The sequence below is a fragment of the Lissotriton helveticus genome, chromosome 10 (assembly GCF_964261635.1).
Source record: "Lissotriton helveticus chromosome 10, aLisHel1.1, whole genome shotgun sequence".
Classification (NCBI taxonomy): Eukaryota; Metazoa; Chordata; class Amphibia; order Caudata; family Salamandridae; genus Lissotriton; species Lissotriton helveticus.
The window spans coordinates 496,025,858-496,044,870 of NC_136071.1; the positions used below are offsets into that span (position 1 = coordinate 496,025,858).

General features: G+C 50.8%; 1 protein-coding gene across 3 annotated transcripts in view; it reads right to left on the minus strand.

Annotated features, from left to right (window-relative positions):
• Nucleotides 1-19,013, minus strand: part of MGRN1 (mahogunin ring finger 1) — a 336,236-nt gene that overhangs the window by 138,512 nt on the left and 178,711 nt on the right. The window lies entirely within an intron of this gene.

Sequence of the window (19,013 nt, forward strand, 5' to 3'; positions counted from 1 at the left end):
GTGGCAATTTAGAGCCTTTTCATAATAAAACAAAAATTCAGTGATCGCGCAAATTAGAAGCATCAAGCTACTTCTCATACAGCTATAAAAAACCACTTTGCTTCTATTACGGATGAGTTGCGTCCATAACGGAAAGGTAGACATCATATACAAACAAACATTGGGAAAGCAAACAGGTTCTTGTCTATGCAAGATCTATTGGCTTTATCAATGTTTGATAGCCATATTCCGCAGCAGCGCAGCTGTTCTAGAGAGTGGCTGAAATTAAAAATAAAAGTGAGATGACACAGATAGCACTTGCCTCATCATAGTTTTTTTTTCTTTCAGCTAAACTGCTGAACAGCACGGCTTAAACAAATATTGACAAAGCCAAATAATAGATCTATTTGGCATTGTCAATTGTTTTTGCCATGTTATCCAGCATTGCGGCTGCTGTTCATCAAAAATGAGAAAAGTGGTGTGTAATGTACTTAGTGGGGGAATATCAGAGAAAACATTAGAAATGATGTGCACTGGAAGAGCTCTCTGTGTGGGCCTTAGTGCTGGATTAGCACAGAAGGATACACATCAGAAATGAGGTGCATCAAAAGAGATGTGTGTGTAGGAATTTGTGTTTCCAATGTATCTCATTCAGATGTACGCCATTCTGCTATTTCAAAGCACAAGTCTTAGTGCAAGTAGGAATGAGGGGCATTTGAACAGCTGTATAAGGGTCTTGGGGTGAAATAGCTAGGAATACTGCACATCAGAAATGAGGTGCATCAGACGAGATCTATGTTAATCTTTGTTTTAAATAGCAGAGAGTGATGCATAGAGGAGAGTAATGCATATCAGAAAGATGTGCATAGTAGAGCTGTGCGTGAACCTCAATGCCTGAACAGCAGCAGGTAAGGGACATTTAAATCGAGGTCCTGTATTAGAGCACTTTGTGGGTTTCAGTGCTAGAATGCCAGTGGATGTTGTACTCCAGAGATTAGTGCTTCGAGGGAGCTACGGTGCGGCTCAGTGTTACAACAGCAGGACTGTTGCACAAAGAAAAGGCAAACACAAAAATTACTAAGGGGCAGATGTATCAACGGAATTTTTACTCGCAAACGCTGGGATTCGCAAAAAAGCAGCGTTTAGACTAAAAATTCACAAAATGGTATGTAGTAAAGGGGCGTGGCTTGGAAGCAGATACGGATGGCAGTGTGAGCGCTGAGCGCCGCTGAAAACCCCGTATAAATCCTGAAAAAACCGCCGAGACCGTTCCCGAACCCCTCCAGATGCTGTGAGTGGACCTGGGGACCGCGCTGGGTCACTGATCTGCACCCGGATAAGGGCTATTTCGGAGCTAGCCGAGAGAACCCGGGGAGACGATCGGAGACCGGAAGAGAAAAGAAAATGGCGTCGCCAGCTTGAGGGATCGGCTGTGACGAAGCACAGGGACACGGGTGCTGTGACGGCTCTACGCAATACAAAGGGCCTGGAGGTGAAGGACGGACCGCGGTGTTGCCCGACGGTCCTGTCCGAGTCGTTGAGTAGGAGGGGCTCCGGAGCGATACGTCCTAGAAACGGTGGTGGAGGCCGGAGGGAGCGGCGGCGAGAGCTGGGGGCTGACCAGGCCACGGACGACAAGAGTGGTGATTGGGCTTACATATGTGAGGCAGGCCTGCAAGAGGGGAGATCTAAAGAGGGACGGCAGCAGCTGAGGTGCTCGGCGACCTGGGAGCTTCATCTGCCTTAAAGCGGACACCATATAGGAACAGGCCTGGGAAGATTGCTGTGTGGCGCAGAACGAGAAGGTGATCTTGGTATCAGACACTGCGACATGGGACCATGGGCAAGCCGAGGGCAAGGAAAGAGGACTCGCAACGGCAATCCGACACCGAGCACCATTCACAAACTGAACAGGACTCGCCAGAAGTGAATCGGGATTCTGGGATTCAATAGCAGTTGGATAAAATATTGGCAGCCATCACGGACACCCGCATGGCCTTGCAACAGGATATAGCTCAAGTGGCGACAGGCCTAGGGCTTTTGAAGGCGGACCATTCTAAACTGAGAGACAGGGTGGAATCCGTGGAAAAGGTGATTCAGGAGGTGGGGCCGGCACAAAAAGCGCTTAAGGCAACTGTGGATAATGTGTTGGAGCGCATTGAAGTGTTGGAAAAGCGAGCGGAGGACGCAGAAAGTAGGAACAGACGGAACAACGTACGAGTGGTGGGACTGCCGGAAAAAGCAGAGGGGACAGATATGGTGGGATATTTGGAGAACTGGCTGAGAACGGTGGTGGCGCCGGAGGGTCTGTCGAACTACTATACGTTGGAGAGAGCACATAGAGTCCCAGCAAAACCCCCACAACAGGGTCAACCGCCGCGACCGGTGATAGCACGACTGCTGCACTTCAAAGATCGGGACTTGTTGCTCCAGAAAGCCCGGGCAGATGGCCCTTTTTATGTGGGCAACAGCAAAGTGACCCTGTTCCCTGACTATATCTATGAGATTCAACGGCGGAGAGCGTCCTTCCAATCGGTCAAGAAAGAACTGAGGACGGAAGGCCTGCAGTATTCACTGATGTTCCCGGCTAAACTGCGGGTGGCGTTGGAAGGCAGAACTCACTTCTTTGAAACCCCCGAGGAAGCATGGGACTGGCTGGAGTCTTACAGGGCAGGTAAAAACGGCCTTGAACGCCAGATGGCTGATCCTGGGGAGGGTCGCCAACAACTCCACAAATCGCAGAGGATACGACGCCGACACGGCGGACTACAGAAACCGACATTGTCACAAACGGAGGTGGAAAGGCAGGTGGTTCTGAAGGAGGTGACGAAAATCTCCAACAAACTATATGAGAACTTGCAGAAGGACACGGGTATCAAGAAAGAAGCCGACCATTCGGACACTAACTCATCTGGAGCTGATAGTGTACAGGAGCCGACGGTCACTCCGGGCACGGCGGACGAACTGCTGGATGAGTAGGACTGGATATAGTCGGAGTGACTTGGAGATCTGGGAGGCGGGAGGTGGTTGGTTGGATTTGCTGCCTAAAAAGGGGACTTTGCTGATTGTCTGGCTCTAACTGTGGATCCAGGGACTAGTGACAATGTAGAGAACCCGGGATCAGGCTGCCGTATCACCTTATAGGCTGCTTTGATGTCTGGAGGGGGGACGGGGGGATTAGGATGCAGAATATTTCTGGAGAGGGGTTGAGGCGAGATTGGAATTGGGAACTGCATATTATCACTATTTGGCACCAAGCACCCTCCGTTACCCTTATGGTACGCCATCAGTGGCGACTGGTGGATTACGCGACGTTTGAGTTGTTGCACGGTTTTGATGGGGGCTAGCGATGTTGTTCTAGGTCCTGTTCTGGGGGCGGGGGGGTTGAGGGATGTTGGGGATGTACGGGGAAATGGGGGGGGGGTTCCTGGTGTGTTGGAAAAGGGCAAGGAGATCCAGCTACTGGTATTGAACAATGATGGGGACGATACCTGATTTAAGGTGTATCACCTGGAATGTGAGGGGCTTGCACACGATGACAAGAAGACATAAGGTACACGCCTATTTGGTTCAGAGAGGTATACATATTGCGCTGCTTCAGGAAACACACCTCACTAAGGCAGAGGGATTGGCTTTGCAACACAGATGGAGGGGGCAGGTATACAGTCCAGCATACTCAGCATTTGCAAGAGGGGTATTGATATGGGTGAGAGCAGGGGTGCCATTTCAGGTCACGAAGCACACTATAGACCCTGAAGGCAGATTTGTGGCAGTGGAAGGGAGGCTGCGAGGGCAGGAGATTGTGCTGTGCAGTGTTTATGCCCCAAACACAGACCAAGGGTCCTTCTTTGAGAAATTGTCCAGCGCGCTGGCGCATTATCTAGCCGGCCCAGTGATAGTGGGGGGAGACTTTAATTCCATTGTGGATGTGGCCTTGGATAGATCACGTCCACCTTTACTGGACTCCCCGGTGCGCAGAACAGCTAGGAGCAGGGCAAACTGGCAGACCAAATGGGGGCTGATAGATATATGGCGTACACACCACCCTCAAGAGAAGGACTATTCGTACTTCTCGGCAGTACACAAGCTGCATGTTCGCTTGGATGCAGTGTTGTGCTCACCGCAGATGGCCACGTCTGTAGCCTACACGGAATACCTCACATGAACGTTGTCAGATCATAACCCACTGATGTTTGACTTGCGTTGGATGACGACGCGGTCGGCTATCCCAGCGTGGAGGTTGAGACCGGACATGTTGCAGGATATGGCCTTTCGCGGTGCTGTAGAGGAGGGAATCACACATTACTTTGTAGAAAATGAGAATACAGCCACTACGAGGGCGGTAGAATGGGACACATTCAAGGTAGTGATACGAGGGATTTGTATTAGTAAACATGTCGGGGTCAGGAAGGTTCTGTTGCAAGACGTGGAAAAGGCTGAGGATAAGTTGAGGACGGCTGAGCGGGCTCGCCCGGGCCACCCAGATAGGCAGGAGGACTTGCTGGCGGCCAGGGAGGGAGTAGCGCTGGAGGTGGAACGATTGAGGAGTTATGCTTACAAGGAGTATACTGCGAGAATGTATGTTGAGGGCGATAAGGCTGGAAAGTTATTGGCATGGCTGGCTAACCCGGTAGTGCGGGGCTCTCCGATTTTGGCTTTGCAGGATCGGGAAGGGGCCACGGTGTTTACGCAACGGGAGATTCTACACGGGTTCTTTACCTACTATGGAAAATTGTATGAAAGTACTCTGCTGGCAACGGAATTGGATATAGAGGCCTTTCTGGAGGCCACCCCCTTTCCACAGTTGGAGGAAGAGCAGAAAAGTGTTTGGGCATGGAAATCACAATAGACGAGATAAGGTGCGCTATCAAACAAATTGCACGTAATAAGACGCCTGGAGTAGATGGTTTGCCCATAGAATTTTACCTCTATTTTATTGACCTTCTGGCTCCTCGATTACTGGCGGTTTACAATGAGGCGAGAGGACTGGGTTACCTCCCTAACACTATGAGAGAGGCGCTGATTATTCCGCTGGTGAAACCGGGGAAGGACAGTACGGATGTCACGGCTTATAGACCGTTGTCAATGCTGACCACGGATTATAAGATCCTGAGTAGGATACTGGTGACCCGGACATCAAGTTCAGCCTCTGTTATGATTCCAAAGCCTTACCGTTCCTGGATGTTGAAATCAAGACAACACTTGACGGGTTGGCGTGTTCCCTTTTCCAGAAAAAGACGGACAAAAACAATGCTCTGCACTTTCGGAGCTATCACCCCAGGAGCCTCAAGAACAATCTTCCCTATGGACAGTTCCTGAGGGTAAGACGAAACTGCTCCAGAGTCCAAGATTTTGATGTTCATGGCCAGGCATTGGCTAAGAAAGAGGATACCCTCGGAAGCTGCTTAAGCATTCGATGAAAAGGGCCAGATGGACTCCAAGGGAGCATCTACTGGAGAAGAGACAAAGATCATCCACACAACGAATCGTGTGTGTGTCCACGTTTGGACCTCACACTCACCCACTGCAGAAAATCATTCGAAAAAACTTGCACCTGGTGGAAGAAATTATGGCTGATGTTGGCCCACCACTGTTTGCCCTCAAGAAAAATCGGAGCATTGAGCAGTTGATCACATCCACACATCCACCAAGAAAAAAGGACACCCAGAGCACCATTTTTGGAATGACCCCGGTCAAGGGACATCGCAAATGCGGAACCTGCTCCGTGTGCAACCTTACGATGGAAGGTCCTCTTTTCACTGATGGGAGGAAATTCTGGCGCCATGAGGAACACACCAACTGTAAAACCAAAAATACAGTGTATGCCATCCAGTGTCCATGTGACAAAGTTTACATTGGAAAGACAACACAGGAGGTCCGACAGAGGATTATTCAACATCGATCGAGAATTAACAACAAAATCTTGACAGCACCATTGGTGTCTCATTTTCTGCAACATGATCATTCTGCAAATGATTTGAGATGGACTGTGTTGGCTGTAATTAAAAGCGGCAGTGGCGATCCAGATACACGCCTATCCCAAAAAGAAGCGTACCTCATACTGAAATTTGACACAGCTACCTCAGGTCTTAATGAACTGTCTGAACTGGGCAATTTATGATGAACTAGCCCTTGTTACTACCACTTTGTGGAAAAGTTTCTGTTGATCCTTAATTCCAGGGTAGCCCCTTCTTTGAGACGATTTTTCGGCACTGTCTGTGACTAGGTCTAGGTCTTGGCTGTGCTACTTTGCGAAATCCGTTTTATTATTTACCACTCCAAATTCTCACTGGGGGCGTGGCTTGGACGCCGATCGGGATGGCGGCGTGAGCTCGTAGCTCCGCGCAGAATCCCGTTAATTCTCCTGTTTTCGGAACCCTAGGCGGCCCGGAGACGACGCTCCTGCCCTCTGAAGTGTGAGGGGACAGCTGGACACTATTGGTGAGCCGCTGGGGGACTGCAGGCCCCGAGGAGACCGAGTCGAAGAAGCGGCTGAGGTGTTGCCGAGGGTGCGAAGAAAATGGCGGCGTGGAGTTCGGCGGGCCCCGAACTTCAGCTCTGAGCCGAGTTGTCGCCGACTGGCAAGGGATACTGGCAGGAGATCCTGCATTCAGCTGATCGAGGCACTGGGGTCGGCGGTGCTGTGCCTTGGGGCCGAGTGACGCTGCCTTGACTCGCCAGGAGCTTGGGGACCCTGGCTGGCTGCCGCCCGGAGACTCATCCTTTCCCCCTCAGGCTCCCGAGGGGGGCGGCGGAGCGGAGTGTACCTAGCTGGTCGTTGCTCCTGTGAGTTTCAGTGAAGACATTGCTCTGCCCGGTGCCCGACGACCGGCACTAGCCTACGGGCGCTGACGACAGTGGGCTCCAGGACCTGTGACGCAGCACCCTGGAATGGCGGCGACTGGAGGGCCGATGGCCGTGAGATGCACTGAGGAGGGCTCGGCGACATCGACTCGGCTGGGCGAGGGTCCCTCTCCGGAGCTTGACCGAGAACAGCGGCTGAACCGGCGATTGGATGCCATACTTGATGCGATCGCCTCGACTAAGGACGCGTTGCACCAAGACATCGCCCAAGTGGCCACGGGCCTAGGGCTGCTCCGCGCGGATCATGCGAAGCTAGCGGACAGAGTTAAGGACCATGACCAACTGTTGCTGGACCTGAAACCATCGGTGGTGGCCGCGGAGCATAGGATTGCGGACATGTTGGCCCGGCTGGACTCGCTGGAGCGGAGGGCGGAGGATGCCGAAGGCCGCAATAGGCGGAACAACGTGCGGGTCGTCGGCCTTCCGGAACGAATTGAGGGGGAGGATGCGGTGGCCTATATGGAGACCTGGTTCCGCACTGTGGTGGCGCCGGAGGGGCTCACTCCTTTTTTCACGCTGGAGCGGGCCCACCGGGTACCTGCTCGCCCGCCGGGGATTGGCCGCCCCCCCCCGACCGATGGTGGTGAGGCTCCTCCACTACAAGGACCGAGATCTCCTCATTCAGCGGGCCAGGATGTCGGGCCCTTATGAGGTGGAGAACAGTAGGGTTACGATCTTCCCGGACTACACCCAAGCGGTCCAGAAAAACCGGGCATCATTCTTGGCGGTGAAGAAAGAACTCAGGGAGGAAGGCGTTCAGTATTCCTTGCTCTACCCGGCTAAGTTGCGGATCATCATGGATGGGGCTACGCACTTTTTTCAGACTCCGGACGAGGTTTGGCATTGGCTGGAGTCGTATAGAGCGGGGACGGACAGATCACATAAAAGCAGACGAGATGAACCCAAGAGGCCCCGGGTGAGGCAATCGCAACGCATCAGATCCCGCAACAGGCGCCAGCGGGAGAAACGGGAGGCTCAAATGGCGGCGGAGAAGAGGGATGCACTCGCAGCGACGGCGGCCATTACAGGGTCGCAACAGAACAGTGAACGGGCAGAAACGGACTCGGGAGGGGAAGGCAGCAAGACGGGCGAGGAACTCTCGGAGGCGGAAAGCTCGAAGGGGCCGACGGTGACCCCACAGACTTCAAATGGTATCTTTTGCGGCTGAGATTGGACTGGGCTAGTTCGAGACTTCATGGTAGGGTGGTATCCTGCTGTTGGAGGACGGGATGCCGGGAGGGGAGGCTGTGTGCTTCGGGAGGGATGGAGGCGCGGGGTGCGGGCTCCGCTTGCTGGGGTCGGCGGCGACTCACCCCCCTTGGGCCCTTAAGGCCGACTGTGGTGGAGACCACAGGGTAAGAGTGTGTGAAGTTGGTTCAAGGTTTGGATGGGGGCGGACATTGGGTTCGTGTGCTCTGTCCTGGGGAGTGGGGTTTGGGGAGTTTTTCTGTTTTGGGGGTGTTCGGGGGGGGCAACTGCATTGGGGGGGCTGTGAACATTCGTTATTTGATTTGGACTGTACGAAGTTGGAATGGGGACGTTACCTAATCTGAAATGCCTGACGTGGAATGTCCGGGGGCTGCGAACTATGGTGAAACGTCATAAGGTCCATGCATATCTAGTACGCAGGGGGGGTTCAGATTGCCATGCTCCAGGAGACTCATCTCACTAAGAAAGAGTGTACTGCCTTGCAGAAACGATGGAGGGGCCAGGTGTTTGGCACCACTTACTCAGCGTATGCCAGGGGGGTGCTGATCTGGGTGAGGGCGGGGATACCCTTTCAATTACTGAATCAAGTTGTGGATCCTGATGGCAGGTTTGTGGCGGTGGAGGGGAGGTTATATGGACGGGATGTGGTTTTCTGCTGTGTGTATGCGCCGAACACTGATCAAGCTCGATATTTTGATAGCCTCTCGGGGTCTTTGGCCTCTTTCCTGGCGGCCCCAATAGTGCTAGGGGGGGACTTTAACTCGATCACGGATGTGGCTCTGGATAGGTCCCATCCCCCCCTGGTGGACTCCCCGGTGCGCAGGTTAGCCGCGCACAGGAAGGACTGGCAGGATAGATGGGGGTTGCTGGATGTCTGGAGGGAGCGGCACAGGGAAACCAGGGATTATTCCTTTTACTCTGCTCTTCATGACCTGCATGTCAGGATTGATTCGGTGCTCTGCAGTGGATCCCTAGCCCCGCTGATCTCCCATGCGGAGTACTTGGCTAGGACGATCTCAGATCATAACCCCCTATTGGTGCACATTCAGTGGCAGAGAGAGCGCTCAGTAATTCCAACGTGGCGGCTTCGGCCGGAAACGCTTGAAGATCCTGTGTTCACTGATGCGGTTCGACAAGGCATTGATAGCTATTTCGGAGTGAATGAGGGCACGGCCACGAGTAGGTCCACTGAATGGGATGCAATGAAAGTGGTGGTGAGAGGAGTGTGTTTGGGTAGGTTTTCGAATGCTCGCACGGCTGTGTTGACTGACCTCATGAAAGCGGAAGAAAGGTTGAGGGATTTGGAGCGCCGCAGGCCAGCTAGGCCGGACTTACAGGCCCAGCTCTTAGAAGCGAAAGAAGTGGTCGCCACCGAGACGGAACGTTTACGATGCTATGATCACAGGCAATATATCATCAGGGCGCATGCGGAAAGAGACAAGGTGGGTACCCTCTTGGCCAGACTGGCTAATCCGGAACTTAGGGGCTCCCCGATCCTCGGCATTCGTACTGCGCAGGGAGAGATGGTATACACCCAAGCAGCGGTATTGGAATGTTTTAGGGGGTACTATGAGGAACTGTATCAGGGCCAGCTGGGAGTGGGGGTCCAGGACATTGCGGAATACTTGGGGGCGAGGCAGCTTCCGGTCCTAGATGAGGAGGACGCGAAGGAACTGGGCGGCCCGATCACGCTCTCAGAAATGCGGGCGGCCATTAAGCATATGGCCCGCAACAAAACGCCCGGGGTGGACGGATTACCGATTGAATTTTATCAGCGGTATGCGGACAGTTTGGCGCCCAGGCTGCTGGCGGTGTACGCTGAAGCCTTCGAGGCTGGGGTATTGCCTGGGTCCATGCGGGAGGCCTTGATTGTGCCGCTCCTAAAGCCTGGCCGGGATGCTGCGGATGTGAGGTCTTACCGCCCGCTATCCATGCTGACGGTGGATTATAAGATTCTGAGACGAATACTGGCCACCAGACTGGCCCCATATATGACGGGCCTGGTACATAGGGACCAGGCCGGGTTCATACCCACGAGGAGCACGGCGCTGAATATTCGCCGCCTGGTGGGGATAATGGACGCCATCTTGGACGAGGAGGGAGCCCCGGCGGTCCTATCCGTGGACATCGAGAAAGCCTTTGATAGCTTGGAATGGCCGTTCCTGGACGGAGTTTTGGAGAGGTTTGGCATGGGCGAGGGGTTCCGCAGGTGGACAAGGGTCTTGTATGCTTCGGCGGCGGCGAGGGTGCGTTTGGGCGGCCTGGTGTCTGCGGCGTACCCGGTGGGCAGGGGCACGCGGCAAGGATGCTCTCTGTCCCCCCTGTTGTTTGCTCTGGCGATGGAACCTTTGGCGGTCCATGCGAGGTCGGGTGTCAGGTACGCGGGGATAGCGAGAGGCGGGCAGTGGCATTATATATCGCTGTATGCGGATGACTTGCTCCTGTACCTGGCTGACACCTCGCGGGCATTGGCCGGTGCGATGGAGCTGTTGTCGGAGTTCGGCCGGCTGTCGGGCCTTAAGGTCAATTGGGCGAAGACTTGTGTGTTCCCGCTGCGAGCGGGCTCGCCCGTTCCTGGTGGCGACTTGGGCGTGGTGTGGGAGCCATCTTGTTTCACCTATCTGGGTGTTCGCATCTACCACGCGACTGCGGACCTCTTGGAGGGCAACATTGGTCGCTGTGTCCGGGCACTGAGGGGCAGCTTGTCTTTCTGGTCGACCCTCCCGCTGACGGTTCTGGGTAGGATTGCGCTTTTGAAGATGGTGGCGCTCCCCCGCTTCCTCTATTATTTCCGAACGCTGCCTGTCTGGATTCCCCAAGGGGTCTTCAGAGACCTGAGATCGATGATTATTGGCTTCTTATGGGGGCACGGCCGCCGCAGAGTGGCCCTGAGCACGCTCCTCCGCCCTAAGGTTGAAGGGGGCATGGCTGTGCCTGACTTCGAGCTGTATTATCTAGCGGCGCAGCTGCAGGTTCTTACACAGAACGTAGCTAGGGTGTTCCGGGGTCCAGAGGAGGACCGGGACCGAGGGATACGACGCCACGTGCTGTCCTATATTGTCATGCAGCAGAGGCTTGAGTTGCGGGCCCTCACTATGGAGGAAAGGACGCTCCGGCTGTGTTGGCAGAGGAGCCTTCGGAGAGCGAGGGCTTCGCGGCCTTATGCGCCGGAGATCCCGATCGGCATGCTGACGGCCTTGCCGCACGGGGGAGATTGGTCCCCGTTGCTGGATTGGGAGGAGGCGGGACTACAGGTGGTAGGCGACTTGTACATAGATGGGGCTTTGGCACCGTTCGAGGCGCTCCGGGACTAGTTCGGGCTGCCCGACGGGGGGTTCCTCCTGCACGCGGCAGTGGTGGCTGCCATACAGAAGCACTGGAAAGGGGGGCTCGTAGAACCCACGACGACTATGGCGTGCCAATATGTGGTGATGGCAGCAGGCACGGTCAAAGCTGTGACGTGCCTCCATAATAGGATGCTGAATGAGGGACTGGAGCCACTCCTGGGGCTCAAGGCTAAATGGGAGGAGAGTGTGGGCCGGCACATACCGGATACGGCTTGGGGACACATCCTGCGGCGCACGTGGAAGGGCACGAGAAATGCGCGCTTTCAGCAAGTGCATTTCTATGTGCTTCATAGGGCCTATTTAACTCCAGAGAAATTACAGCGGTACTTCCAGGTGCCGGATGCCCGATGCCCCCGGTGTTCGTCTCTGGGAGCGGACATGGATCATTTGTTTTGGAAGTGCCCGCAATTGGGGACCTATTGGGCGGAGGTAGGGGGACTCCTGAATGCAGTGACAGATAGGGAGGTGGAATTCGATATGGCGGCGTGCCTGCTGCTCTGGTTCCCGCACACTAAACGCACCAAGGTGACGAGCAAGTTCCTTGATCTGGGTCTGATATTGGCGCAGAGGGAGATATCGTGGCATTGGAAGTCCAGGGGGGGGCCCTCGCTGCGTAGATGGAAGAATGAATTGCTGCGGTGGTCTGCCTGCGAGAGTGTGCTCCGGATGCGGCAGGCTGTTAAGATGGGGAATGAGAAGGTTTTGGAAGCGGCGCGTGCATGGGAGCTAGTGGTGCAGGCCTTGCGTGATTCTTTTGTGGACGACGAGGATGGGGAGAACTAAGCCGGTGGACACCACGGGGCGAACACAGAAGTGCTATATTCCGCACTGTGGTGGTTCCATCTAACTCGACAGGACGAGGCGTACGCCCAGTAGTTGCCAGGGGGGGGGGGCCTTGGGGGGGACTGGTTCATGGGGGTTCGGGGTGGGACGGAAGCCACTGGATGGTAGCCGCCTGGGTGCCTTGACTCTACTAGGATGGTTGGCACAGTGTGGAGTATGAAAGGGCTGGAGGGAGCAGCCAGGCGAGATAGAACGATAGCACCTAGGGCAGGCCCCGATATGAGCGGTGTCACTGCTTTACCTCTGGGATGGCTGACGGAGATGTTGTTGTGGGTGGGGGGGATAAAAGCAGATACGTACAACGACTTTTCGACCATGGTCCCCGTGGGACGTGCACCGTGCTTTTCCTATTGAATGTAATAACATGCCGCCCGGCCCCCGGGATGCGGGCTGAATGGCTGTGTACAGTTTGGACTTCTTAGTGGACGAGGGGATGTCACGAGTGCACTGGTTGATTGATTGTATCCTGTGGTTTCTAATTCTGCAATAAAAATATATTTGAAGAAAAAAAAAACACTCCAAATTCTCACGTGGCCTCTTTAAACTACCCTAAACTACTCCAGTCTATTCGATGTACTACCAGTACCATCTCCAGAGGTGGCGGCTCACGCGGCCCATCTCTATTTCTAATGCCGAGTGTTTCCAGCGCGGTCTCTTTAAATCACTCCAGTCGGATCACGGCGTTCTACGCCAGACGCCGGAGGTGCAGAGACTAAGCCGTCCCCTTATCGAACGAGTGAGTACATACGCTGTAGCTATTGCCGAGTCTAATGGCCACAATGCGTTTGAATCGGGAATTTCATGTACGTTTTTACATCTCCATTTAGCTCCAACTTTACGAAGCTAGTCTACAACACGGATTACCGGATTAACAACCGGGTTTTCGAATCTCCATTCTGCACAACACTCGTTCCGAAGTTCAGGTAGGACTCTAGGTAGCTAATTCCAATTGTCATGTACTGCAGCATGCTTTAGAAGAGGCCCGCACTCATTCCTATAACTGTGTTTTCGCAGAAACTCCATCCTGTGCGATGTTTCACCATCCATGTAGCCACTGAGCGCTACTTACAGGTATTTTTACATATTTGCTTTCAGAGTCAGAGAGCACACCCTAATGTAATTGTAGCACAATACTCACACCAAATTCCATTATCATTATTTACAGCTACGGCTCTACCCAGTCCGAGTCCTGAGGAGAACCCACAATCCTTCTGTGGTTCGAAACGCGTTGACCCCGAGCCTGTGACAAAGAAGAAGGGTGCAACTAGGGACTAAAATAATACCACTCTCTTTACCCCTACTTGTACAATCCTATAAGTATCCAATCACAGGCTTAGTAAGACAGGCAGGCAGTATCTTTGAACTCTCTTGTCCGCCTGTCTTCTGGTATATAATTTGAAGGACTGGTGCTCATTTAAATTATTGCTATGTATTGTATGAATTCATTTTTTGTAAATGCTTGTTTTTGGTGTTTTTGAATTCCGAGTATTGATTTTGTACAGATCTAACACTTGTATATATTGCGCACATTATTTTCTGAATGCATGCTTGATTGTTTGATAACTGTGCCTTTGATGACATACAAAGAAGTAAATAAAAAATCGAATAAGATAAGAAATTAAAATAAAACAGTTGATCACTCAGTACTTATAGGCTGGGTGTGATCAAATGATAAAAAAGTAAACCTGACTGGCTACTTGTTCTGTTTAGTAGATTGTTGTGGTCCAAGCCGGTCAGAGACAGGACCCAAACCTTTCTTGTTGCCCGACCCGTTTGATGCAGCATGACGGAACTGGTGAGGGAGGACCAAGCTGGTTTTATCCCGACCAGGAATACCGCCAACAATACACAGAAGTTAATTAGGATTATGGGGGAAATAGATCAGGAGGTTGCGAACCCGGTGGTGCTCTCGGTGGATATAGAAAAAGCTTTTGATAGTTTAGAATGGCGATACCTGAATGAGACTCTGGAACGTTTTGGGTTAGGTGGTGATTTTGTGACGTGGACGAAGGTATTATATACGGATGCAGTAGCCAGAGTGAAGGTTGGAGGATTGGTATCGCCTCAATATGGTGTGGCGCGAGGGACAAGGCAGGGCTGCTGTGTGGCGCGAGGGACAAGGCAGGGCTGCTCTTTATCCCCGTTGTTGTTCGCCTTGGTGATGGAACCCCTGGCCGCGAGAGCGAGATTAGGAACGTATTATGACGGTTTAGTTTTTAGAGGCAACCAGCAGTACATATCATTGTATGCGGACAACTTGCTGATGTTTCTGGGCGACGCTGAAGCGGCACTGGACGGAGCAGCGTCTTTGTTGTCACAGTTTGGAGGAGTGTCTGGATTGAAAGGGAATTGGGCCAAGACTTGTCTGTTTCCGGTGAGGCCCGGAGGGCGCCCACCGAGGCAGGGAGGAATGGTACGATGGGAACCGGCCTGTCTGGAATATTTAGGAATGCATGTATACCATGGGGCAACGGACTTACTAGAGGACAATATTGGTCGATGTGTGAGGGCCCTGAAGGGTAATGTGGCCTTCTGGTCGGCGCTGTCACTCTCAGTGATAGGCCGAATAGCTTTGTTGAAAATGGTGGCGCTGCCCCGACTGCTGTATTATTTTAGGACGCTGCCGATCTGGATACCGACGTCGGTTTTTCGTTCCCTGCGTTCTATTATAATAGGGTTCTTAGGGGGCACAGGTCGAAGGAGGGTGGCTTTGAACACCTTAATGCGCCCGAAAGCAGAAGGGGGAGTAGCGGTCCCAGATTTTGAGCTGTACTACTTGGTGGCGCAATTGCAGATATTAACGCAGGAGGTCGCGAGGGAGTTTCGGGGCCCAGAAGCGCAGAGAGGGAAGGGAATACCGCGCCATGTGCTATCTTACATAATACTACAACAAAAGTTGGATCTTGCTGAATTGACGCAGGAGGAGAAAACTTTACGATTGTGCTGGAACCGCACCCAGGGCAGGGCGGGAGTACTACACCCTTATGCGCCAGAGATTCCGCTGGGAATGCTCACAGCGTTGCCACACAGGATTGACTGGACGCCATTGATGGAATGAGAGGATGCTGAGATACAGATGGTAGGGGACTTGTATGAGGAGTGCTGATACCGTATGGGGCTTTGCAGGAGAGGTATGATCTCCCCAGGAAAGGCTTTTTGTTACATGCAGCGGTAACGCATGCCCTCAGACAGCACTGGCGCGAAGGAACGGCAGAGCCCCCGTTGATGAAGGCGTGTCAATATGTGGTAATGGCGGCGGGGACTTTCAAGGCGGTCACGTGCTTGTATACAAGGCTGTTGCATGAAGGGGTAGCGCCCCTGTAGGGTTTGAAAGCGAGATGTGAGGAGGGAATTGGAAAGCCAATACCGGAAACGACGTGGGACAGCATAGTGAGTAGAGCATGGAAGGGCACGAAACACGCGCGATTCCTGTTGGTTCACTTCTTTATACTACATAGGGCGTACCCGACTCCTGGGAAGATTCAGAAATATTTTTGGGTGGACGAGGCTCTGTGTCCCAGATGTGGGAGAGAAGGAGTGGAAATAGAGCATATGTTATGGGAGTGCCTGCAGTTACAGGATTATTGGAGGGAAGTGGGCAATATACTGAACGAGGTCACTGAACGGGCATTGACCTACGACATGGCGGCTTGCATTTTACCATGGTTTCCCCACACGCCCAAGACAAAGTTGACCAGTAAGTTTGTGGACTTAGGGTTGCTACTGGCCAAGAGGGAGATAACGAGACACTGGAAGGCGAGAGAGGGCCCTAGCAGCGGGCGGTGGAAATTGGAACTGCATAAATGAACCAGCAGTGATAGTAAGATTAGATTTGCACAGGCGCAACGCACCAAAAAGGAAAAGGACTTCGAAACGGCGAGGGCGTGGGAACTGATGGTACAGGGCCTAGCCGATGCCCTAAGGGAAGACGAATAGGAAGGATTGATGATACTGGCACCTCCAGGGGGTTACACATGATAGGATGGCCTAGGCAGACATACGATACCTATTAACAACTTGACGTGAAAAATATCAAGATGGCACACCAGGGGGGGAGGAGGGAGGGCAGCTGGGAGGGTTTTCAGCAGAATGAGCTGGGAAGATAGGCTGACCTGGATTGAGCACATGTATAAGGCCTCGGATTGAGGGGAGGGATGGGAGAAGCATGTAATGATGTGTTATACCTGAATGCTCGGAAAATAATAAAAATTGTTTTGCAAAAAAAAAAAAAAAAGGTATGTAGTAAAATTAAGGAATCGCTAAATTTGTGATTCCTTAATTTTGCGTAAGCATTTAAGTTATCGCAAATTGCGATTCCTTAAATGCTATACAACAAGCCTTCAATTATTGTGATTTCTCCTTAAGAGATCGCAAATTACCACCCACTTCAAGTTGGTGATAATTTGCGATTTCTTTCACAAATGCACTTTTTGGCATTTGTGAAGGTGCCATATGGCGCACATACATGCCCTTAGGGCATGTATGTGCGTCATATGCGCACACATTTTCATTTCAGGGGTGCATCAGGGTGTCCTTATGACACCCTTGCACCCTTGAAATTATTCTCAATTTGCGATTCTCAAATTGCGAATCGCAAATTGAGAATGGCTTCACATTCATTCGTATGGGCCTCCTGGCCCATAGAAATGAATGGGAAAGTATTCCTTAATTGCGATTTCGCAATTTGCTAATCGCAATTAAGGAAAACTAAGAAATCGCTAAATTGAGATTTTTTTTACATACATCCCTTTTTGCAATTCTCAAATAGCGATTCTCAAAGAATCGCTATTTGAGAATAGCAAACGGGGATTTTCATACATATGCCCCCTAATTGTCCTACCCCATGGCTCTTTAAAGGCTGGTATGTTACAAACGAAACCTCTTAAAAAATAAAGGATACAACAATTTTCATGTGGGGGGATTACAAAAGATCTTCAGTAGGATTTTTTTTTTAATTCTTTATTCACAGCTGATAGTCATCAATTTTAACATTACATTGATTATTTTGAGTGTTACAGCCGGGTTTTATGTTTTCTCCCCAACTCAGATCTCCGTTTCGTACCACAGTAGTCATCATATAGTGTATCAAACCATTACATAGGTAGTCTTCTCAAATTTTCTCGACAGTCACTGTATAAGGTAATGAAATATCATCAATCAAACAGCCCTCCGTCCGCCCACCTCCCCCCACCCAGATCTTCAGTAGGATGAGGTGAAAAACATCACTTAAACTTTAAAATAAAACCTCTTTGTAATAATATGTAAGAACAAATCACACTCAAATTTAGAAAGTACCTCCTACCCAACTTAATCGGACTAATCCTAGGTATAATGTGACTTTCATTGGGAAAGGCGTACAGATCAAAATCCAAGGTATCTGGGACATACATTTTTTTTTTTACTATTTGTGCATTTTTATAAAATATTTAAGAATAAATGATTGGTTCTTTCCCATTCTGATTTTAGGAATAAACAGGTAATATACTCTGCATTCTAAACCATTACCCATTGCAGCCGCTTGTGGAACACCCACATCTTTTGGTTTGTTAAAAAAAATTCACTAACTTAAGGTTATTTTCAAAGTCGTACATGTGTGGTTCTCTTTATTTAGAGTAATATATCTGGGTTTGCTGATATGGTTAAACTATTAATTGGACAATTTAGAAAAAGTACGATATTTGTATTGGTGCTGTAGCACTGCATTTACAAACCTTCAACACTGAATGATCCCTATACATTTTGTTTTTGCAACACCTTAAAGTGGTACCACAGGTAGTGGGACTTACACAGTTTTTGCTATTTTTTAAAGTTTTCAAAGAAAAAAGGGCACTAGAGTTGTATGCAAGCTTTCTTTTGCTGATTATTTGTGTTGCTTCCCTGAAGAGGTGGTTTGTGTACACAGAGTAACAAACCCTCTACTAATCACATTTAAAAACCTTTGTCATAACTGCACATTATGATCTAAAATTAATGATGACCAGTATTAATTAGAGCTTTTTAAACCAAAGATCGAAATTTGAGGATGGGCTGGTCACTTGAAGTTAGATTTTATTCTGTAGAACTGGTGTAATAATAGGGTTGTATGTAATTCTGGCCTGGCCAGATAGGTCATGTGTATTAAAACTGAGCAGAAACTGTGTCCCGTTAATTGTCATTTACACTGCAACTAAAGCATTTTTTCCATTAATGACATTGACAATTATAGTTTTTATCTTAATTGTATGAACAGTGCTTTCCAACCTCCACATAAACACTCTAGCCGTGCTTTCCATCCTCCCTTGCTTCAGCCACCTCTTCAGTTCTTTAAGCCCAAAATGGGAGACAGAGAATATTTTAGAGACAGTGGGGAAGAAGATTATCAGCCCCCAATCTATTTTTGTATCCATCTTTACGGACCTTCATCTTCAGTTTTTTCTGACCTGACAGACTTCACACGGGCACACACTTGCTCCTCCTACCTTTCTTTAATGTGGTGGTCATTTCTTAAAGTTTGCTATCCCCACTTTTTTTTATATGACAGGCATTTTTGTTAGAATATGTGTAGGAAAATATCTATTTTGTATGGTCAGCCCCATTTTTTTCTTGACTGGAGCTGCTGTTTTTTTACAGATGCTGCTGGCTTTTTCACTGAACACCGGTACACTGCCAACCAGGCTAAGTTAAATATGCCAGTACATGATTTGCCCTCTAAAGCATTTTAAATGTGGCTACACTCCTGACGGGCTTATTTACCTTACCTATATGTCCCTAGTATATGGTACAACAGTGTAC